The sequence below is a fragment of the Heteronotia binoei genome, chromosome 3 (genome assembly GCF_032191835.1).
Source record: "Heteronotia binoei isolate CCM8104 ecotype False Entrance Well chromosome 3, APGP_CSIRO_Hbin_v1, whole genome shotgun sequence".
Taxonomy (NCBI): domain Eukaryota; kingdom Metazoa; phylum Chordata; class Lepidosauria; order Squamata; family Gekkonidae; genus Heteronotia; species Heteronotia binoei.
This window is the reverse complement of record NC_083225.1, coordinates 155,082,256-155,106,534: the sequence shown is the minus strand read 5'-3', so window position 1 is coordinate 155,106,534 and position 24,279 is coordinate 155,082,256.

The following is a 24,279-nucleotide window of genomic DNA, read 5'->3' as shown; positions in this document are numbered from 1 at the left end:
GAGCTAGAAATGAGGCAGGGTGTTCTTTCCCCCTCCTGGTGGCATAGATGAAAGAGAGGAGCAGAGATCAGCCCCCCTGGAGAAAACGACTGCTTTGAAGAGTTGACTCTATGGCACTGTATCCTGGCCCCTCCCCAAACCCTGCCCTCTCCTGGATCCACTCCCAAAGTCTCCAGGTATTTTCCAACACAGACCTGGCAACTCTATATCAGCCTTCCACTTCAGATGTCAGTGACTGAATCTTATACCACTGAAAATGAAAGCGTGCATATTACACACACACACACACACAAATGCCTCAAATTCTTCTCTAAACTATAAAGTGAGGTTCTTAATTTCCATTTTCTGCTTTCTCACTCTGGTACTTTAAACAGGAAACGCAGGCAGTTTCACTTCAGGACCCAGGGTACCCTTTCCCCTGTGAGATCCCTCATTCAGCTATGAAGAGAATGCATCTGGGTTCTGTGGCCTATAGTGTTATTAAGGGGAAAAAAATCTCTTAATTCCTCTTTACCTGATTTTCCCCAGAAATTCAATCATCTATTTCTTTTCCTCTTTTTTAGGAAATTGGAGTCTGTTTCCGGTTCATTTTAAGGAAAGAGAAATTCAAAGAGATGGAGAAGGCAAAAAAAGGAGGTTTTGCAAAATTTCAGGATTTTACTTTGCAGATGCCAGAGGCTAACAATGTCTTCCCAAACCTTCCTATCCTCCTAATAGAGGAGGATACACACAACCTGCGATGTGTAGCATAACTGTAAGGGCTGAAGTTAGAAAAGGCTGCATCAACCTGTTTATTAGGAGGGGAATAGTCTAGTGTATTCTTGGGCTGCTGTCAGATTCCACAGGGCCTGAAAAAATGAACTATTTTGACAGACCTTTAACACTTAAATGGGAGAGGACTGCCACCCTACACTGCCGAGCGATATCACTCAAGAGGAATTACGACTACTATAGGAGCACTGTCAGAAGAAAGAAAGTTATGATCCCGCCTATACTGAAGTTTTGAGCAGCACCATGAAATGTATTTTAATTATTTTTATTGTTTTAAGTTATAATTTTAAATTGTTTTGAATTGTCTGCTAGCTGCCCTGAGTCCACTTGCGAAGAGGGTGGGATAGAAAATTAAAGTTAAAAAAAAGATGAGCACTTTGAGCTGATGTAGTTGCTATTTCCTTCTGGATTTAAAGTATATAGACAGTGACATCTGCCTCCTGTCCCCCAGTTATTGGCACCCTGTTCTGACCTGCCCTCCAATTGAAGTTCTTAGGCACCAGGGAACGTCCAATCTTTACAGACGCCAGCACTTTCACCCTGCATTTCTGGATGTCTGAACTCCCCTGTTGCAAACTCGACAGTTGGGATGTGTGAACCTTCCATTCTGCCGCTTGTAAAAATGTCAGGCAGTAATGTGGGCATACGTGGATCTTTGCCCTAGGGTTTTGAATCACACTTGTGCATTTCTGCACCCAACACTGTTATTTTTGAGTGACAATCCCCCCTGAAACCCTACCTGTTTTGAGGGGTTGGAAAGCCATGGAAATAGTCCCTAGTTAGGTTCCCATATTGGCAGGGAGCCTGGGGATGCTGGCAACCCTACTCCCCATCCCACTTTCTCCCATGCAAACTGTGTTAGCAAAAAAGGGGTTGCTGTTGGACAGTATCCCATGATTGACATAAATGTATTTAAGTCAATGAAGCTAGTCATGGAAATCTGCATGATGCTTACACTCCCCCCCCCCCCCCCAATGTTCCAAGGAAGAGATGCAATGCAAAGGAGGCTGAGAGGGGCTACAGTACTTGGTGGAGGGATTGCAGAGCTGTCAAAAAAGAGTGGATCTTTGGATACACTCTTATGTGCATACATGAAAGACCAAAGAAAGAAAGAAAGAAAGAAAGAAAGAAAGAAAGAAAGAAAGAAAGAAAGAAAGAAAGAAAGAAAGAAAGAAAGAAAGAAAGAAAGAAAGAAAGAAAGAAAGAAAGAAAGAAAAGAAAAGAAAAAAGGATGCCGCAACAATCTGAACAATTGACCACAGGCAAGAACGTAGTGTAGCCAGCTCATGGTGGCATGTCTGATCAAACTTCCCATTACAAAATAAAACGGTGTAATTAGAGGCACAGCCAAATTGTGCCAGCCTGTAGTCTGACCACAACCTTAGTTATGCTGTTTAATAGGGAGTCCTAGGAAGTTCAAATCTGCAGCTTCTCTTGTTGTTTTGTGAGCATGAACATACAGAGTCTTATAGACTCCTTTGCTCTTGAAAAGGAATCATCTTTCCAGGAGCAAAATGATGTTTGAGAAGAGAACTGCAATGCTATATTTCTTTAATCCACTTTTGATATTCATGCTAAATAATTGAATGCAAAAAAACCGAATAATCCATAGTTCTTGTCCAGAGTGCTGGCAGGAGAAGGTTCACTATAGATTACCAAGCAAAAATGCTGCACTCATATTTTGTCCCACTTCAGTGACTGCCACAGTAATGTATGGGACAGGATTAAACCATAGTAATTGGTCAGGGCCAGGAAAGGAAATTGCTAATTGATTAATTTCATTTTAGTGGTTGACAGGTAGATAAGATGCTATTCAATAACCCACAGCAAATTCAGACAATATGAATTAAGCACAGTGGAATAATTATTTATCAAGCATTTAATTCCTCAAAATGGACAAGATAGTTTCTGGGGCTTTGCAGATAAGAACAGCCTTTCAGCAAAATGCAGCTACATTGGGCAAATGCAGCCTTCTTGCTCAGCTCTTGATGTGCTGGCGAAAGCACCCTCAAGTACTCAGATGCCAGACACAAAGTCTCCACCTTGCCAGTAATTTGATCAACTTGCCTGAATGAGGTTGCTTCAGGTGAAAAGAATAATCTCATGGGGACAACATTTTTTTCTTTAGCCATTTTGATTGCTGGGCAGTATCTTGTGGACTTCTACTTTGCAGGTCAATCCCCTGATTATTTATTTGGGAATAACCCTTACTGTGGAAACTGGAGCTGATTCCACAGTAAGGATGCCAAACGTTGCAGCCACAGAGAGGAGAACTGTGCTTTGCTAGTGGGGCATCTACTGGAGAAAGAATCCAGGAACACCATATACACCTGTAGCTGGAAGGCAGGATACCCATCTTTGTAAATAAATAAATATTTCTGTACTGATGTGTTCATGCCTGTGCTCTTTGAAAAAAATAGAAGTTATTGTGTAAGTGGTAAGTTTCAGTTTCCGCCTGCTCTTTTTAAATAGCCACACTGAATATTCATTTTACAGGGTAGCCATGTTGGTCTACAGTAGAATTAACTGTTCTGCTGAATATGGGAGCGCATATTCAGCCGGGGCACATATTCAGCCTAGATGGGAGCGCATTCAGCCGGGGCTTCGGGGACTGCACTGGCTGCCAATAATATACTGAGTTCGGTACAAGGTGCTGGTTATTACCTTTAAAGCCCTATATGGCCTAGGACCTGCCTACCTTAGGGACCGTCTCTCCCCATATGTTCCCCAGAGAGTACTGAGATCGGGTTCTCAAAATCTCCTTACAATCCCCGGGCCAAAGGAGGCCCGTTTGAAGTCAACTAGGGACAGGGCTTTTTCGATCACAGACCCTTGCTGGTGGAACCAGCTGCTGGAAGAGGTGAGGGCCCTGCGGAACCTTGGGCAGTTCCACAGGGCCTGTAAGACAGTCCTCTTCCGGTTGGCATACAACTGACCGGCATCTGAATATTTTAAGGAAGACTGTGGGATAGCACACTGATGAATTGTGTTTATTTTATTGTGTAAATTATTAATGTATTTTAATTCTTAATTTTATTGTTAGAATTTTTGTGTTGTGAGGCGTCCTGAGCTTGCTTCGGTGGGGTAGGGCGTGATATAAATCTAAATAAATAAATAAATAAATAAATATTAGGAAGCTTTCATTGTAAATGATTCTCTCCAGGGCAGAGGGAGAGCCACAAGTGGTATGTGTGGGAAGGGGCGGGGGCAATTGCCCTCCTAGAAAATGATTTTTCTTAATGTTCTCCACTATGGTAGAGGACCATAGCAAAAGTGTTGTTTCTAACCAGGCTGATTGTCACAGTTGTTAGTTTGGACTCTCATGATGGATATCATGATCTCATATCAAGGGGATGACCTTTTAACACTATTTTAGCCAGCTCTATATCTGTCTATTCCAACCTCTTGACAGTGTAACAAAGTTTGAGTCCAGTGGCACCTATTTATTTATTAGATTTATGAAATGCTCAATCCCTGATTACTTAGGGCTATGAGTGATAAACAACAAAACATAATAATGATTCAGTTTAGATTTAAACAGTTCTCAGATGGCGTTAACATAAGCTGATTAACAAGTCAGTTTTCAGGCCTGCAGGAGGAGGAAGAGGTCTGGATTTATACCCCGCCCTTCATATGAAGTCTCACAGTGACTTACAATCAGTTCATTTGAGGCTGAGGGGTCCAATATTATCTGGCCTCTCTTGCTCAAACTCTCTGCCACAATGCCAAACTACTTTCTAATTCTGGCAGGTGGGAGTTTGTAACCTGAAACCCCCAGATCTGGCAATACCATTGGAATGTAAACAAATTTAGAAACAGAGATGATATGTCATGATTCTTAGGTTGCCATCTTGTAGTGTCATCTTTATTGGTTTTTGGACTGGGAATTGTATGTTTTTCAGTGTTTTAATGTGTTTGTTGACATTTTATGCTGTAACCTTCCCTGAGCCATTTGTGGGGAGGGTGGACTAGAAATCAATCAATCAAACAAACAATCTCCTTCCCTTTATCTCCCCACTATGGGAAAGGTGGTATTAGAATAGATGGGAAAGGAATTGGGAAAAGGATAGGGAGAGCCAGCCAAGATGCCTGTTGCTGTCCTCAACCAAAAGCCTCTCTGCCTTGCAAGGCCTTCAGAACTACATCAAGGCCTGCAGGGTCCAAGTGTCATTTGGCAGAGAGTTCCACCAGGAAGGAGCCAGGGCTGGAAAAAGATACTGAATACTGAGGATAGCTGGATGTCTTTTGGGCCAGAGACCACCAGTCTGTTGTTCTCAGCAGAGCATAAAGCTCTTTGGGGGACATAATGGAGGAGGTGGTCCCAAAGATAAGTGGGTCCCAGACTGCTCAAGACTTTGAAGGTCAATACCAAATCCTTGAACCTTACCCAATACTTCATTGGAAAGCAGTGTGGCTAGTGCAGCACAGGTTGAATATATGCTGTCCTTGGTGTTCACGTCAGGACTCTTGCTGCCATATTCTAGACAAATTGGAGTTTCTGGATCAGTCTCAAGGGCATACCAGCATAAAGCAAATTACAGTAGTCTAGCATGGAGGTGACCATTGCATAGATTAGTGTGGCTAGGTTGGGGCAGGAAAGGAAAAGGGCTAGTTGCCATGCTTGAGACAAATGGAAAAACATCAGCTTGGCAACACACATAACCTGAGCCTCCATCATTAAGGCGGTATCCAAGATCATGTCTAAGCTCTGTGCATGATGAAATGGGAAGACACATGAAAGCTATGCCCAGAATGAAACTTTGTTGAACTTAAAGGTGTTACTGGACTCAAACTTTGTTCTATTGCTTCACATCAACAAGGCTGATCACCTTATATATGTGTTTTCTCTATTGTGGGATAGGCAGGCTGAGGAGGTCAAATGTAAAATGTAGTTGTTCAGGAGAGGTTTTCCGATAAAGGTAACAGGAATACTTCAGGAAGGAACTTTATAAAGAGAAAAGGACTGTGTGGGAATCCTGATTTAGTGGAAAGGCAGCATAAAATGTTTTAAATTAATAAAATAAATAAATTATTCCATTGTGCATAGAACTTATCAATTTTCTACATATATTACTCTGTTGTAACTTCATTGTTTTCTATTGATATAAAAAAGACCGCCACAACCACGTTTAACTTTAAAAGGGGTAAATACACTGAGATGAGGAGGCATGTGAGGAGGAAACTGAAAGGAAAGGTACATACGATCAAAACCCTTGGGGAAGCTTGGACGCTATTTAAAACTATAATCCTAGAAGCGCAGATAAAATACATACCACAAGTTAGGAAAGGCACAAACAGGCATAAGAAAAGGCCTGCATGGTTAACAAACAAAGTAATGGAAGCTGTAAAAGGTAAGAAGGACTCCTTTAAGCAGTGGAAAACCAGTCCAAGTGAGATTAGTAAAAGGGACCACAGGCTGTGGCAAATCAAATGCAAGACTGTGATGAGGCAGGCAAAAAGGGACTTTGAGGAGCATATTGCAAAAAACATAAAGACCAACAATAAAACTTTCTTCAAATATATTAGAAGTAGGAAACCAGCCAGGGAGGCAGTGGGGCCCTTGGATGACCATGGGGTAAAAGGATTACTGAAGGAGGATAGGGAAATGGCTGAGAAGCTAAATGAATTTTTTGCCTCCGTCTTCACTGTGGAAAACGAGAACTTTTTGCCCGCCCCAGAACCACTAATTTTGGAAGGGGTGTTGAAAGACCTAAGTCAGATTGAGGTGACAAAAGAGGAGGTCCTACAACTGATAGACAAATTAAAAACTAATAAGTCACCGGGTCCGGATGGCATACATCCGAGATTTCTGAAAGAACTCAAAGTTGAACTTGATGGGCAGTCTTCGCAGTGGAGGATGGTAAGCAGTGGGGTGCCGCAGGGCTCGGTACTGGGTCCCATTCTCTTTAACTTGTTCATAAATGATTTAGAGTTGGAGTGAGCAGTGAAGTGGCCAAGTTTGCGGATGACACTAAATTGTTCAGGGTGGTGAGAACCAGAGAGGATTGTGAGGAACTCCAAAGGAATCTGTTGAGGCTGGGTGAGTGGGCGTCAACGTGGCAGATGAGGTTCAATGTGGCCAAGTGCAAAGTAATGCACATTGGGGCCAAGAATCCCAGCTACAAATACAAGTTGATGGGATGTGAACTGGCAGAGACTGACCAAGAGAGAGATCTTGGGGTCGTGGTAGATAACTCACTGAAAATGTCAAGACAGTGTGTGTCTGCAATAAAAAAGGCCAACGCCATGCTGGGAATTATTAGGAAGGGAATTGAAAACAAATCAGCCAGTATCATAACGCCCCTGTATAAATCGATGGTGCGGTCTCATTTGGAGTACTGTGTGCAGTTCTGGTCGCCGCACCTCAAAAAGGATATTATAGCATTGGAGAAAGTCCAGAGAAGGGCAACTAGAATGATTAAAGGGCTGGAGCACTTTCCCTATGAAGAAAGGTTGAAACGCTTGGGACTTTTTAGCTTGGAGAAACGTCGACTGAGGGGTGACATGATAGAGGTTTACAAGATAATGCATGGGATGGAGAAAGTAGAGAAAGAAGTACTTTTCTCCCTTTCTCACAATACAAGAACTCGTGGGCATTCGATGAAATTGCTGAGCGGAAAGGTTAAAACGGATAAAAGGAAGTACTTCTTCACCCAAAGGGTGATTAACATGTGGAATTCACTGCCACAGGAGGTGGTGGCGGCCACAAGTATAGCCACCTTCAAGAGGGGTTTAGATAAAAATATGGAGCACAGGTCCATCAGTGGCTATTAGCCACAGTGTATGTGTGTATATAAAATTTTTTGCCACTGTGTGACACAGAATGTTGGACTTGATGGGCCGTTGGCCTGATCCAACATGGCTTCTCTTATGTTCTTATGTTCTAGTACCACTTTTTACTTTATTATTTTTATTTGTTTACTAGGAATAAGGCCTGTTTGTGAAGAAAAATGCAATGAGCTCTTAAAAGAGGCTCTCCAGGCTCCACCCCTCATATCTCCAGGAATATTCTAACCTGGAGTTGGCAACCCTGTCTTCTTCTCTGCCTACCTTTATCTGCCTCTCTGACCAACTTTCCATCTCCTCCCCCTCCGTACAGCCTCTACCTAGGAAAAGGACAGTCTGTTTCCACAGTGAGGACCCAAGTAGCTTACATCATTCTCCTCCCCCCCCCATGTAATCTGAACAATAGCCCTGTGAGGTAGGTTAGGCTGAAAGTCTGTGATTGGTCTGAAATCACCCAGTCAGCTTCCACAGCAAGAACCTGGGTCTGGCAGACCCTGCTCTGAAGCTCTAACTCCTATGCCACACTGGCTGTCATACTGGGGCTGCTGCTGAACAGGAGCAAGCAGCCAGGCCTAGAGCAACCAATCTCTAGGTGGAGCCTGAAGATCTCCTGGTATCACAACTGAACTCCAGACAACAGATCTCTCCCCCTCCCCTGAAGAAAATAACTGCTTTGGAGGGTGGCCTCTATGACATTATATTCAGCTGAGGCCTCTCCCTTTACTGACATAACCAAGATGGTTGCCTAGTAACATCCATTGCCTAGCAGCTTCCCCAGTGGCCCAATCCTTGTCTGTCCTGGGGTGAGGCTGAGGAGGAGAGAGGGAGGAAGTGACAGGAAAGAGGCAGCTGTCTGTCGTGGGGGGAGAAGATATAGGAGATTATAAGCCTCTGAGAAAATGTTCCCAGTGGAGCCAGGCTGTGTTGCCTAGTCACATTGCCACCTTTGTTCCCTGTCTCTTTGGTGTCTCCCTGCTGTTGCCTACTTTATCTTCTGAATGCCACAGAGGCATTAGGCAACAGTGGGAGAGAGGAGTAAATTCAACAAATGGAACGCAATGAAACTTAAGTGGCAGTTGACAGGCCAATGGCTGATAGAGCGGACACCACAACCAATGGCAGATGTGTATTATTTATGGTCCATTTTTCTCACAGAAATTCAAAGCAGATAACACATACTGAGCCAGTTCAATCACAAAAATGGGACATTCAACAACCAATACATTAGAATTTTAGAAGTCTGAAACCAGCAGAAGAACTGAAGCATAGCCTAAGTCACATAGCCTAAGTCACATTAGGCCAGGGTTGTCAAACGTGTAGCCCGCGGGCCAAACCATCCCCTGGAGGGCTTCAATCAGGACCGTGGGGCTCTCTTCTCCCCCTCCCCACTCCTGTCCTCACCCTGAAAAGCTCTGAGGCTGCTGATGTTCACAGCTCCTTCTGCCTTCTCTTTGCAGAGACTAAAGCAGAAGCGAAGCTGCAGAGAAAATGCAGAATGGATTTCCCACTCACTTGCACCTGCTGGAATGGCCTTGGGTTAGCCATAGCTCTGGCAGAAGTTGTCCTTGAAAGGGCAGCTGCTGTGAGAGCTCTCTCAGCTCCTCTCACCTCACAGGGTGTCTGTCGGGGGAGAAGATATAGGAGATTGTAAGCCGCTCTGAGTCTCTGATTCAGAGAGAAGGGTGGGATATAAATCTGCAATTCTTCTTCTTTTTCTGCCTAGTGAGTACTCTGACTTGAGAACCCACAGCCAAAGTGGGATATTACACTGATAAACCATTGCTAATCTGAGTAGACCGGGGGGGGTGGGGGAGAAGTTTGCAATGCCTTGCCATTTCATGTTCTCCCAAGCTGAGAGCATTTTATATTTTTAATTTTCTGCTGTGTTTAATTTTCCTTGTGCTTTTCCTTGATGTTTTATTTTTAAAATTGCATTGCAAAATCCCACTATCCCCCTACCTTTCTTTTTTAAACAAAATATTGCAAGCGTTTTAAGCATGTTTGTGTTTTGAGTTAAAAAATAGTATCTTTGGTGTAGCCAGTTTGGTGTAGTGGTTAAGTATGCTGTGCGGACTCTTATCTGGGAGAACTGGGTTTGATTCCCCACTCCTCCACTTGCAGCTGCTGGAATGGCCTTGGGTCAGCCATAGCTCTCCCAGAGGTTGTCCTTTTTTTTTTTTTTTTTTTTTTTTTTTTTTTAGTTTTAAGATTTTATTTAGAACATAAAGTACTTTATCTCAATACGCTATACAGATTGAAGTTGCTTGTGGGGTATACAGACATAGATAATTTCAACTTACATTATCTTAACAACCATTTCAACATTTCAATCCTCTTATTACACACTCTTTCCTCATTTATCTTAATAAATCCAGCCAATCATGAAATTTTTTCCATTTGTCAATTGCCTCTCTTTTCGATAAACCTCTTATCATGTTCGAGAGAATATCCATCTCCGCAATATTCAGAATTTTCTGTATTAATTCATCCCTTTGAGGAATAATTTTTTGTCTCCAGACCTTGGCATAAAGAATTCTGGCGGCCGTTAGAATGTAAACTGTGATGTATTCATCTTCTTTTGGTAAATTATCCCTGACTAGTGATAGAAGCATTATCTCGGCTTTTAGCTGTATGTTTACCTTTAAGATCTCTTTTAGTAAATTATAAACCATCACCCAATACTTTTTTGCTAATTCACACGTCCACCAACAGTGGAAAAAAGTACCTATTTTTGCTTCACATTTCCAACATTTTGGTGACGTTTCCAACTTCATTTTACTCAACCGGGACGGAGTAAAGTACCACCTATGAAACATTTTAAAGAAATTCTCTCTATAACTGACCGGTTTGATTATTTTGTAATTATTTTTCCATAAAATGTCCCATTGGTCTAACATGATGTTTTTCTCCAGGTTCTGCGCCCACTTTATCATTGTAGCCTTGACTACTTCATCTTCTAACTCCATATGTAAAACATAATTATATACCCTTTTAATTAATTTATATGAGCCTGATATTAGCAGTTTATCGAAATCATAGTTCGGTCTAGTAAATCCTAAAATTTTGTCTCTGTTAAATTTCGCAGTAATCTGCATCATTAACCACCAGTCAATTTTCACTCCCTGATTGGCCAGCTCCTCGTTATTTTTTAATTTGTCCATATCATCCAAGAGATCAGTGTATCTAATTGGTTTTGTGACTTTCCATAAACTAGGCTGAACTACTGCCTCTTCCGGTGATAGCCATCTAGGGGTCTTCCCCCTATAAATCTTATTTTTGATTTTAATCCAGCCTTCCAAAAGGGACTTTCGAATCAAGTGGACTCGACCAAAATGGCGGAGCGGAGCGGCAGGATTTCGGGCTAGCTCTGAAACCTGCCGACTTTTAGCCTTCAGGGGGGCCTGTCCGAAGGTCCGTACTCACCCCGTTGGAGGGTGATAGTACAAAGAAGGGGCGAGGGGAGAGGAAGAACCAGGCTGGCTCTCCGTGTATCCCCCATACCTTATTTCCCGAAGGCAGCAAGTGTCGGTAGACGTCTTAGCTTCAGCCACTGGTCACGGAGGTTGTGCGTGGAGGTCGGATGGAAGAGGCTTGAATTTTTTTTTTTTCTTCCTTTCCTCTGTTAAGTCTTTTTTTTTGACCTGATTTGAAAGTGGGCTCCACGCTATTCGGCTGGTGTTCCCCGTCCGAGTGTGTTGGAAAAAGACACCAGAAGGGCGTAAGAGGTGGGCGGAGGCCACGTGAGAGAGCTGCCGTGGAATAACGCGACAAGGCAACGTGCAGGAGAACTTCTTCGGTTTTTCCTTCCTTTCTTGCCTTTGACTTTTCATGTTTATTTAAAATCAACGGTGAAGGAGCGGTTTTGACTTTGCTGGTTTGTTTGTTTGTTTGACTAACTATCTGGGGCGTTGGCTGGAACGCGGAAGTAACAACGAAGAGGCGACGGTGGCCCAGAGAGCTCAGTCTGAAGCGAGAAGAGCAGAGAGAATAGGACTGTGAACTCTTGAGCAATACTAGTGAAGGAACTTTAATCGAATAAATCTGCCAAGTGGACTATCGGTTTATAGAATAAGAAAAAGGACTTTACAAAAATAGGTTTATATAAGTAGACTGTGTGACGCTATGTGATGCTATTTTGGCTGGCTGGATATTACTCTGTTGGCTAGACATTACTCTGTTGATAAAACCAGCGGGAAGTACAAGACATAAGAACTCTCTAGTGAGCTGTGGTAGTGGGGTTTAGTCCACCTTGTTTGCTGTATCGAACGCGGGTTGTGTAAGAAGTTTATAAGTTAAGACAGTGAATTCTTAATTGTATTATTGCACTATTGAATACGATTAGTGCGTTTAGTATTGTGGAAGGTATTAATTGGAAACAAAATAAGCGCTAAAAGAATTTATTTTGACCAGTGCTGATAAAGTGTGATTATAGATTGATAGGATGTCTCAACAAGGGAAATTTAAAGCCTCTCCAGGGCAACCTAAAACGGTTGGTGCGGCAATTGCACAAGAATCAATTAAAGAGCTACAGCAGAGTTTTGCCGAGGCACTCAATCAAGTACAAGCCTCACTATCTCAACAGATACAAGCGCTGGGAGAAAAATTTGATGGCTTAGACTATAAAGTTACGGATACCAAAAAAGACATAGCAGAAGTGGTTAAGATAACCAAATCAATAGAACATAAAATGAAGCAGACTGAAATTAAAATGGGAGATCTGGAACAGAAACAGAATGAATTAAATAATAAAATAGCCCAGATGGAGATGAGACAGGCTGAATATGTGCTCAGATTTTTAAATGTGCCTGAAGAAAAAGGTGAGGGTCTACTAGAAATGATGGCGGATGCATTAACAAATAGTGTAGGTACAGAGAAGGAAGAAGTGGGAAAGGAGATTGACAGTATTTATAGGGTCAACACACTATACGCCAAAAAGAATGATCTCCCGCGTGAAATACACGTGCGATTTGTCCGAAAAGTGATCAAAGAAAAGGTTTGGAAGGAACTTAGGGATCGCCAACTAATGATAAAAGGAGTCAAAATCAAAATTATGAAAGAAGTGCCTTGGGCAATAAGGATTCGAAGAAAAGAATATTTAAAATTAGCTGAATTTTTGCAGGAGAAAGGCATAATTTATAGATGGTTAATCCCTGAAGGACTATCCTTTACATACACCAACTCCAGATTTAGAATAGATTCCCTTCCGGAGATGGAAGAATTTATTAATAAATATACAAAGAATTTCCAGGGAAAGGGTTGGTCAAAAAATCATAGAGGACTACAAGAGGGAATCCCACAGAATGATTCTGATCAGTACTCAAAGGAGCGGGAAGAGGGAGAAGTGGGTCAAGAAGAAGAAGGCTTTTACAGAGAAACTAGGTTGCAGAAAAAGAAAAAATCTCAGTGGAGGGAGTGAAGATCAAAACTAAAAAATAAAATAAAAATAAAGTAAAGGTTAGAATCAACTGAACATAATGAAGATAATCTCAGTTAATACAAACGGTTTAAATCTGCCCCAAAAAAGGAAACGTGTTTTTCATCAACTTAAAAAATTTAGGGCAGATATTATCTGCCTACAGGAAACGCATATAAAAAAGAAGGATGAGCATCTACTATTGAATAAGGGCTTAGGGAAGGCTATTTGTACATCCGAGGAGGGTAAAAAAAAGAGAGGATTGGTAACTTATATTTCAGGTGACATACAAGCGGAATTAATTTTTGAAGGGAAGGATGCCCGTTTTCAGGGCATTGAGATTGTTAGTCATGGTGATAAATTTCTTTTAATAAACGTTTACGCACCCAATGAGTCACAAGGTACCTTCTATAGAGAATTATGTCATAAGGTGAGAAACTGTGAATATGAAAAGATAGCTATTATTGGAGATTTTAACGCTGTGAAAGATTCATACTTGGATAGAAGTGTTTTGAACAAGGATAGGGGGAAAACTAAAAGGAAAGGAAGTAGTGTCCTCCCTCAAAATTTTATTAATTTGGCTGAAGACTATGGTCTGACAGATATTTGGCGTATGTTAAATCCAAATAGGCGGGATTACACATACTTCTCAAATAGGCACAATTCCTGGTCAAGGATTGACATGATGTGGCTTTCAGCCGGTATGGTCAAAACATTACAAGAGGTAGAAATTCTTCCCTCTACGATTGCAGATCATTGTCCCTTAATGTGTGAGATGAGAAGTAAGGAGAGGAGATCTGGTTGGCGAATGCACCATAATTTAACTAATAATAAGAGGTTTGTGGAATTTATACAGAAAGAAATGACGTTTTTCTTTCAAGTAAACGCACAGGTTGAGGTGTCTCAAACGACGTTGTGGGAAACAAGTAAGGCTTACTTTAGAGGATTGGTTATAAATTTTCTGGCAAATAAGAGAAGGGAAGATGCAAGATTAAGAACCGAGCTGACTGATTTAATTAAAAATAAAGAATCTCAACTAAAGCAAAATCCCTTACAAAGGGTAATTAAAGAGGAAATTAAGAACCTAAAACATAAACTACATTTATTGATGCTGGAGGAAATGGAAAAGAAAATAGCATACTCTAAGCAACAATATTTTGACAACGCTAATAAGCCAGGGAAATGGCTAGCCCATAGAATAAGGATAGAAAGGGAAAAAAGAATAATTAAAGTGTTAAAAGATAAAGAAGGAAGACCTAAAGTAGGGTTGGAAGATATAAAGATGATTATAAAAGATTTTTATTCAGCTCTATATAAAAAGGCAGATATTCGTAGGGAAGAACAAGAAGCTTACTTGAACAAAAAGCCATTGATGGAAATACCGGAAGATAAAATAAAAATTTTAAATGAGCCAATTACTATGTTTGAATTAGAGGAAGCCTGGTCTAAGTTAAAGAAGAACAAAGCGGCAGGCCCGGATGGTATTCCGGCAGAATATTACATTACTTTTAAAGACCTGATAATTAATCAATTCAAAAGTTTAATACAGGAGGTTTGGTGTTCGGCAAAAATACCGGACTCTTGGAGACACAGTAATGTGACGCTCATACCGAAAGAGAAGGGACAACTGGACGACATTAAATACTATCGTCCAATATCTTTGTTGAATGTTGATTATAAACTCTATTCTTTAATTTTGGCTAACAGGCTTAAAAAGATTTTACACACCACAATTCACCCAGATCAAACGGGATTTTTGCCATCTAGATACTTACGCAATAATATTCGTATTCTTGCTAACATTATGGAATATTTGGATCTATGTAGGGATAAGCAGGCTGCTTTTATTTTTATTGATGCGGAAAAAGCGTTCGACAATCTTGACTGGAATTTTTTATTTGAAACCTTTAAGAAACTTAATTGTGGAGGAGATTTTTTTAGAAATATTCAAGCGATTTATGACAAACAATCAGCTAGGATTGTGGTGAATGGAGATCTAACAGATGAAATAGTTCTTGAAAAGGGCACGAGACAGGGTTGCCCGCTATCCCCTCTGCTATTTATTTTTTCTTTGGAAGTCCTGAGTAATTCGATTCGGATGAATGATAAAATTAAAGGCATTAAAGTAAAAGGAGAGGCGTACAAGATTTTGACGTACGCAGATGATATGGTTTTGATTCTGCAGGACCCTCTTGACTCAGCTGAGGAAGCTTTAACAGAATTAATTAAGTATGGTGAGGTCGCAGGCTTAAAAGTTAATAAACAGAAGTCAAAAATTTTAACAAAAAACATGTCCGGCTCAGCATCTTTGGAATTAGAAAAGAAGATGGGTTGTAAATTAGAACATAAAATAAAATACTTAGGTGTACGCCTTACAAATAGATGTAGTACCATCTACGACAATAATTTTATACCGTTATTAAAAGAAACGGAAATATCGCTTAAAAAGTGGAATAATTTAGGACTATCACTTATGGGGAGGGCAGCACTGATTAAGATGTGTATTTTACCAAAGATTTTATTTCTGTTGCAAACGGTATGCTTCGCTGCTAAGAAGCCGTTTTTTGTTAAAATGAATAAACAGTTCAGATCTTTCATATGGCAGGGTAAGAAACCCAGAATCAGATGGAAAATTCTGTTGGATAACAAGCAAAACGGAGGTTTGGCCCTCCCGGACCTGGAAATTTACCACCTAGCCTGCAAGACTTTATGGCTTAAAGATTGGGTTCTTTTAGAGAACAGGCGGATATTAGCAATAGAAGGCTTTGATCTCCAGGCCGGCTGGCACGCTAACCTTTGGTATGTGGGGAAGCCACAGACTTATTTTAAAAACCAGAGGTTGTCCTTGAAAGGGCAGCTGCTTGTGAGAACTCTCTCAGCCCCACCTACCTCTCAGGGTGTCTGTCGTGGGGGAGGAAGATAAAGGAGATTGTGAGCTGCTCTGAAACTCTGAGATTCAGCATATAGGGCGGGATATAAATCCAATATCATCATCTTCTTTTTCTTCTTTGTCTTCTTCTTTTTTTGTGTTTGCCTCTGTCCTTTATAAAGAGTATATCTCCTCTACCAGGCATTACATTTTAGGACACACATGGCTCGGCCCCACAAAGTTCCATTTATGTCAGATCCTAACAAATGAGTTTGACACCCCTGCATTAGGCGGTACAGAAATTACAGAAATAGGATCCTACTTTGAATAAACTAAACACAGCAACATAGACCACAGTCCTTAATGATTTATCTAAGCAAATTATGCTCATCAAATTTTGGAAATACTACTGGTACATTGTTTGTCAGAAGTCTTCTCTTACTAATTGTGCTTATTGGATGTCTTTCATGTGGACTGATATCAATTTACACTGCATAATCTGTTTTGAGTCTCAGTGAAAGGTGGACTATAAATACAGTAAATTAATAATATAAGAATGCAGAAGAAAAGGATGTGATCTTGAATTAAAACAGATTTCTCAACCCTTTCAATGTATAGCTATTTAATTAAGGCAGGGCTCCCCAATCTTTAGAGCCTCTAGGCACCTTTGGAATTTTGAGAGGATGTCATGAGCAGTACCCTAAAATGTAAACAAAAAAAGGCTGCTGTAGGAGGCAGAGTCAAACACAATAGCTGCAAAAGAAAGGAAGGGAGTGGTGTGCTGAGAAGGAGAAAAGGGAATTTAAAAAAGGAAAGCCTGAAGGGAAAATTTAACCACAAGCCCAGTTGCTTATCATTTGTCCAATGGCTGGGACTGCTACTGCAGCCATGGAAAACCTTTTTATTTGAATGAGTGCGGCCAATATCAAGTGCTGCTTTACAAAAGGCCTGCTTACTTTCTGAAAAGCTCATTGAGCCCTTGGGGAAGTATAGACAAGTGCCATGGCAATCGTGAATACCATACTGGTGCTCTCTTTATAGACTCAAGGCAGGCTGCACAGTTATTAAAATTTCATATTAAATTAAAAATGGCTAAATACATTAAATACCTTAAATCATTCTAGACAAGCAACCATATCCTTCTTAACAAGTCCGATGACACCATTGAGTGTCCGATGACACCATTGAAACCAACAAAGTTTTATTCACGGTATAAACTTTAATGTGCATGCACACGTCCTCAGATACAATGGAATGGACGTTACCAGTCCATACATATAAGTGAGCAGTAAATTAGCATACAGCATGATGAAGATGTTTAACAGATTCAAAGACCAAACAGGAATAACAAACTTGATTTTATATGGTTACCATTTGTTTGGGTTTGATTCCAGGGGGTAATATAGTGAAGGAAATAAATATGTCCATATTGGAGACTGATGGGCAGATGTGTTCTTAATTGTGGAATGCTGAGAGTAATTCGCTGAGGCCCTGCTGTTACATTCCAACCACCTCCTCTTAAGCATGGAGGCACCCATACAGTATCTTCTTTGAAGTGGGCCAATTGGCTATGTAGAGTTATCTCCCCTATCCCCAGACCAGAGAAATACATCCCAATCTACCATTCCAAATTAAATTACATTCTACTATTCATTACATTACAATCTGCTAAACAAAAGAAATAAAGAAGACATATGGCCCTTCTGGGGGACTGGTGAGAATACATATGTAAGAGGGCTGAATTAGATCAGTATATGTAGTGAGATAAGAAACCAATATCTCTTCTAACCTCATTTATTTATTTCCTTCATTTGGTATTCTCCCAAAATTGAACCAAAACAAACAGTAACCATCTAAACTAAAAACATAAGAACATAAGAGAAGCCATGTTCTCTGCTCACGACCTGAGTTTGATCCCGGTGGAAGCTGGGTTCAGGTAGCCAGCTCAGAGAGCTTCAGAGAGCTGCCACTGGACATCATATAGAGCACCATGCAGAGTACCGATGGTCACCATCGAACTTTCAGAACCGTTATACTGTACTGTATTAATACAGCACCATGAAATGTTTTAAATAATTTAAATATGTAATTCATTTTATATGTTTTATTGGTTTTTAATGGAAGTAATGTGATGTTGTGAGCTGCCCTGAGTCCGCTTGCGGAGAGGGCGGGATATAAGCTTAACGTAATAAATAAATAAATAAATCAAGGACTCAGCCTTCCATCCTTCCGAGGTCGGTAAAATGAATACCCAGCTTGCTGGGGGTAAAATGTAGATGACTGGGGAAGGCAACGGCAAACCACTCCATAAAAAGTCTGCCATGAAAATGTCATGATGCTACATCACCTCAGAGTCGGAAACGACTGGTGCTTGTACAGGGGACTACCTTTAACTTTAAGAAGAAGGGTTGGAATTAGCAACTCTTACTGTAATTTTTTCCCCCTAATATCCAGCTGGTACCTTCCCACCCTTAATTTACACCCATTATTGTGAGTGCTTTCCTCTGCTGCCAATGGTCCATCCTTTCCTCTGCTGCCAATGGCCCATCCAGTCCAACACTCTGTCTCACACAGTGGCCAAAACAAACCCAGGTGTCATCAGGAGGTCCATCAGTGGGGCCAGGACACCAGAAGCCCTCACCCTGTTGCCCCTCCCAAGCACCAAGAATACAGTGCATCACTAACTAAACTTCTTAATCCTATTTGGTCCTTGAATCTGTTAAACATCTTCATTATGCTGTACTCTAATTTACTATGCATGCTCTACCTCTATGTATGGACTGGTAATTTCTATTTCAGTGTATCCGAAGAAACATATGTGCACACAAAACTGTATACCTTGAATAAAACTTTGTTAGTCTTAAAGGTGCCACTGGGCTCAGACTTTGTTCTGCTTAGGGCTTTTTTTGTAGCAGGAACTCCTTTGCATATTAGGCCACTCCTGAAGTAGCCAACCCTTCTGGAGTTTACAGAAGGCCCTGTACTAAGCGCCCTGTAAGCTCTTGGAGGATTGGCTATGTCAGAGGTGTGTGGCCTAATATGCAAAGGACTTCTTGCTACAAAAAAAGCCCTGGTTCTGCTGTTTCAGACCAACACGGGTACACACCTGAATTTATATCCTTCTTATTCATCAAAACTACTCATTTTCTAATCACTCTGTCTTACAGTGGTGCTGGAATATCAGCAACATGGAGGCCTTCCTCACACATTCACCTCCACCTTCTAGGTTTAACTTCTGTCTGCCTTTTCCGCATCAATGTACATTGGATTTTCTAGCACTAACTTATATATAAGAATTTTCAGGACATATCTAGAACTGGATTGGATGCAATGTAACTCTCCCATGACATGGACATATTCTGATCAATATAACAGTAATAAAAACAGGAAGATGCTTCATGCAAATAAAGTCACAACATTTCATTCAGCGGGCCCATCAAACAGCTATTATCCTGCCTCTCCAAGCAGTTTGTTGAGCAAAAGGTTTTAATAACAACATGCCTGAGCAATAACTTGGCATCTTATTGTTCATTATCATTTTTCAGCCCCCTGGGAGTGTTTTGGGTTGCAAGCAGGGGTGCCTGAACACCCACCGATTCAGCTCATGTTGCTCTTGCTGTTGCAAGCAGGGAGCTGATTTTTTTTTTGTAAGCAATTTGGCTATTTCTGAGCAGGTTGTTTCCCCCATATTATAACAGTTAAGTACAGTACAATTTCACAATGTAAGAAGAAGAAAGGAAGCCCTGTGGCGCAGAGTGGTAAGCTGTGGTAGCGCAGTCCAAGCTCTGCTCACGGCCTGAGTTTGATCCCGGCGGAAGCTGTGTTCAGGTAGCCAGCTCAAGGTTTACCCAGTCTTCCATCCTTCCGAGGTCGGTAAAATGAGTATTCCGCTTTCTGGGGGGGGGGGGGGCGGGATGTAGATGACTGGGGAAGGCAATGGCAAACCACCCCATAAAAAGTCTGCCAAGAAAACATCAAACCCTTTATTGTGAGTTCTTTCCTCTGCTGCCAACAGGAACTGCTCCCTGCCCTCCTCTAAGTGACAGCTCTTCAAATGCTTTAGGAGAACAATCATCCCCCTGCTCTCTTCTCAGACGGAATATCCCTAAGTCCCTCAATCTTTCCTCATAAAGTTTGATCTAGTATAGTATACCATAACTATTTTTTCACTATCTGATGCTTCCTCCTATCTCCCTGCTGCAGCTGTTAACATTCTGGCTGGGAAGAGGCTGTTGATGCCTCGAGGGGCACTCACCCCAAGAATACCCTCATTTTTCAACACTTGATCCCCACTTGGACATGTGCACATCTCAGCTTGGGCCTAGCAATGGAAGATGGAGTCTGTATTAAAGGAATGCAGGGCAGCTCCTCCATTGATCATACAAAAGCCCCTCCTAAAAGGGATGCAATCAAAGAGCCAATTTCTCCAAGAACCCTGGAGCCTCCTACTGGATAATTTGAGCCAGTTTGGTGTAGTGGTTAAGTGTGTGGACTCTTATCTGGGAGAACTGGGTTTGAGTCCCCACTCCTCCACTTGCAGCTCCTGTAATTGCCTTGGGTCAGCCATAGCTCTCACAGAAGTTGTCCTTGAAAGGGCAGCTTCTGGGAGAGTTCTAGCAACCCCATTTACCTCACAAGGGTGTCTGTTGTGGGGGAAGAAGATAAAGGAGATTGTAAACCTCTCTGAGACTCTGATTCAGAGAGAAGGGCGGGTATAAATCTATAGTTGTCGTCCTCTTCTTCTTCTTCTTCCAACCCAGGTATCCAAAACAATAAACAGCAGGCTAATCCTAGCTAGATTCTCCTTATCTTAAAGACTGGACAGGAAAGTTTCTGCCTGTACTCAAACATGACAAATAGCCAGCCTTCTATACTTACCTATCTAACCCCTCTGTCTCTCCAAAAGGATATTTTGACACTTTAATGCAAACAAGGAATACTCCCCTTTACAATACAGACAAAACTTTATTTTCAAACTAGCTCATCTCCGGAGAGATTGAATTTTCATCAGTCCCACCTTCCAAAGGCAACACTTCTTCCCCTCCTTGAAAAAAATTATAAAAGGGTCGTTCTCAGACCCAATTTTGGTTTGGCATCCATCCTGTTATCTTAACTTTACACTTGCCCTTCTGCTGCTTCTATTGCTCTACAGACCTGGTCTGCTGCACCTTCTTCCCCAGTCTGGTTTATTTCCAAGCCTCTAATGCAAATTCCAAGCAATTTGGGTAAATCTTTAAGATAACCTTGTTCCAGACCTTTGTTGTGGAACACCCTGTTACTGGCAAGTCAGAGTTCGAATCTATTGGCACCACATTGGTAACTAGTGATACTGAAACATTATTGAAGTGATATATGCCATTTGACATGCCCCAGTTAATATTGTGGCCACTACATTTAGAGCCTTCCAAGCTATCTTTAAAGGCAGCCCCAATAGCACACTAATGTAATCTTATTTGGATGTTACTAGACTTGAATAACAGTGATCCAGATCCATCTTCTGCAGAAAGCATGGTTGACAGGCCAGCCTAAGCTAGAAAAAAGGACCGCTGGCCAAAACCATTTCCTGGACTTCTAAAAGCATTACTAAATCCAGCTGTGAAACAACAATATGTAAGGAGAGCTGCAATGAATTGTGCCCCTGTCACCAAGCATGTAAAGAGGAGAAAATGTCTTTGCAACTTAATATGACACTAATTATCAGTTTGCTGGTAGGAACTTACCTTAGAACCTGTTATGAATACTACTGTATCTCTGCTGTTTGTTATTTAGTTATTTATTCAAATCAATGGAGGTGCCCACCGGTTTCCTTCTGTAAGGTGGGAAAACTTCCTTTAGTGGGTGGAGTCTTTCTGTTGGACTCCAATGGGAGATTCCTAACTGAGGTGGAAAAAGACACTGACTATAATCCAATGTGAAAGGGCTAAAATAGAACTAATCAAAACCTTAGCTCTTTATTATAGGACCTGCCTACCTCAGGGGCCATCTCTCCCCACATGTTCCCCAGAGGGTACTTAGATCGAGATCACAAAATTTACTAGCAATCCCTGGGATGAAGGAGGCCAAATTAAAAACCACCAGAGACAGGGCCTTCTCGATTGCAGCCCCCTGTTGATGGAATCAACTGCCAGAGGAAGTGAGGGCCTTGCGGAACCTAGCGCAGTTCTGCAGGGCCTGCAAGACTGATCTCTTCTAGCTGGCATTTAACTGACACAGCGCCTGTATCTCAAGGAATTTGAAGAAATGTCACCACTGAAATAGCACTAAATAAATATTGTGTTTTCACTGTTGAATGCGTAATTTTTAATATTTATTGATTTTAATTGTAGTGATTTTATTTTGTGAGCCGCCCTGAGCCTGCTTTGGTGGGGAGGGTGGGATATAAATAAAATGAAATAAAATAAATAAATAAATAAATTATGTCCCATTCCCCCATGACTTAAGGCAGTTTACAAATCACAGTTCAGATAACCCTTTTCCCTAAAAGATGCCTGCATGCTATACACCTGCAAATAAATATACACCTGGCAAATAGAGATATCCTAATAAAGTATATGCTAAAATTGTCTATATTTCCCAAATTCTATCTTCCCTTCCTAGTCTTGAATCAGTACCTTGGTCTCCTCATTCACTGTTGCTGCTAATCTCAGCATGACCCTCAATTTACAGCCATTAATTAATTAATTCAGCTACACTTTTATATAGTCTATTTATTGCCCTGTTGAATCTGCTTAACATCTCACGCTGTATTTTCCTTAATTGGATTGTACATTAATCCTATCTTACCTGTCTGTCAACAGTTTGGATTGGTTCACACCCACTCAGAATGGATTGATTACTCTGATTGGTTCATGTTTTATACTGGCTTCTCCCTATAACTTCTTCCCCAGACCCCCACCCCTTTTCTTTTACTTGAGCTCCATGGTATAAATTTAGCTACTTTGGAAGGGTACTTTGCGCATCTGATAGTAAGTGAGCTCTGGCTTAGAAAAACTACAGTTGAGATAAATGTTGGTCGCTACAAGGTTCTGGTTATTACCTTTAAAGCCCTATATGGCCGAGGACCTGCTTACTTTAGGGACCGTCTCTCCCCACACGCTCCCCAGAGGATACTTAGATCTGGGACGAAAAATCTATTAGCAATCCTCGGGCCGAGGGAGGCTAGACTACAGTCCACTAGAGAGCGGGCCTTCTCGATTGCTGCCCCCTATTGGTGGAATCAACTGCTGGAAGAACTAGGGCCTTACGGGACCTCGCCCAGTTCCGCAAGGCCTGTAAGACAACTTTATTCCGGCAGGCCTTTAATTTAACATCGAAGGACTGATATGGGGTGACTGAGATACATCAAATATCGACTGAATGACATCTGAAGCGAGGAAACATCAGATGCAATTAGCACCAGACTGTTTTTAATTGGTTCTTAACCATTTTAATTGTTTAACTTGTTTTGTTGTTTCATTGTTAAATTGTTCTTATTTTGCTGGTTGTGAGCCGCCCTGAGCCTGCTTCGGCAGGGAGGGCGGGATATAAATCCAATAAACCTTAAACAAACCTTCAAGCTGTGGAGTTTGCATACAGGGTGGCAGCTGAATACTGTGACTCCTTCCCATGAAGGCATGGGTTAATATTGATACATTGTTACAGCATCTGCAGAACCTCCGCAGAGTTGCAGCCCTACCTGTGGCTCTGCATACGGAAGCTTCTGCTGTTGGGGCCTAGTGCATCTCAATGCTTTACAGGACTGAACGCATTCTAAAAGATTGCTAAGAGATTGCTGCAGCCTGGCCACCTACAGCACAGCTCTGTATAACTTTGTATTTTGATCCTAGAGAGCAGATGTTGAGTGTTCATAGCCTTCTGCCTGTTGTGGGAGATAAGAATACATGGATGGAGTCAGCCTACACAGGTATGTTGTGCCCAGCCATTTATGGCTTTGTAGCTCAAAATCAGCACCTTGTATAAACCCAGAGGATACTAGGAAGGTAGCACAGAAGCACAGCAAAGCCACTGTGATCTCACCCTTCATCCCCATTCTGTAACAGATGAAACTAGAACTTTCAAGAGCTGGACAGCTCCATAGAGTAATAATGGAAAGAGGACACCACCAGTTTGGTATCAGCCAAAAAATGCTATTTTCAACAGATGGAGGAAAATAGCTCTGGACCTGTCTAGTGCTGAAGCTAGATACAATGACAAAAGAACTTTGAGCCTGTGAACCTACCCGGGGTAGGAGGAACTGAACCCCTTAACTAGCCCATGTCTTACTCCCTTCCACAGTCATCATTGCTTCTTTGTTTGCTCAATTCAGCTTCAGCTTGCTCACCTCTAGTCTCTATCAAGATATGGAGGGAAGCTTTGGGCATTACCCAGAAGTGAAGGAGAGGAACCACAAGTGAATGGCACTTCCTTTCTTTGGCCACTCAGTGCAATATCTGAATGGGCA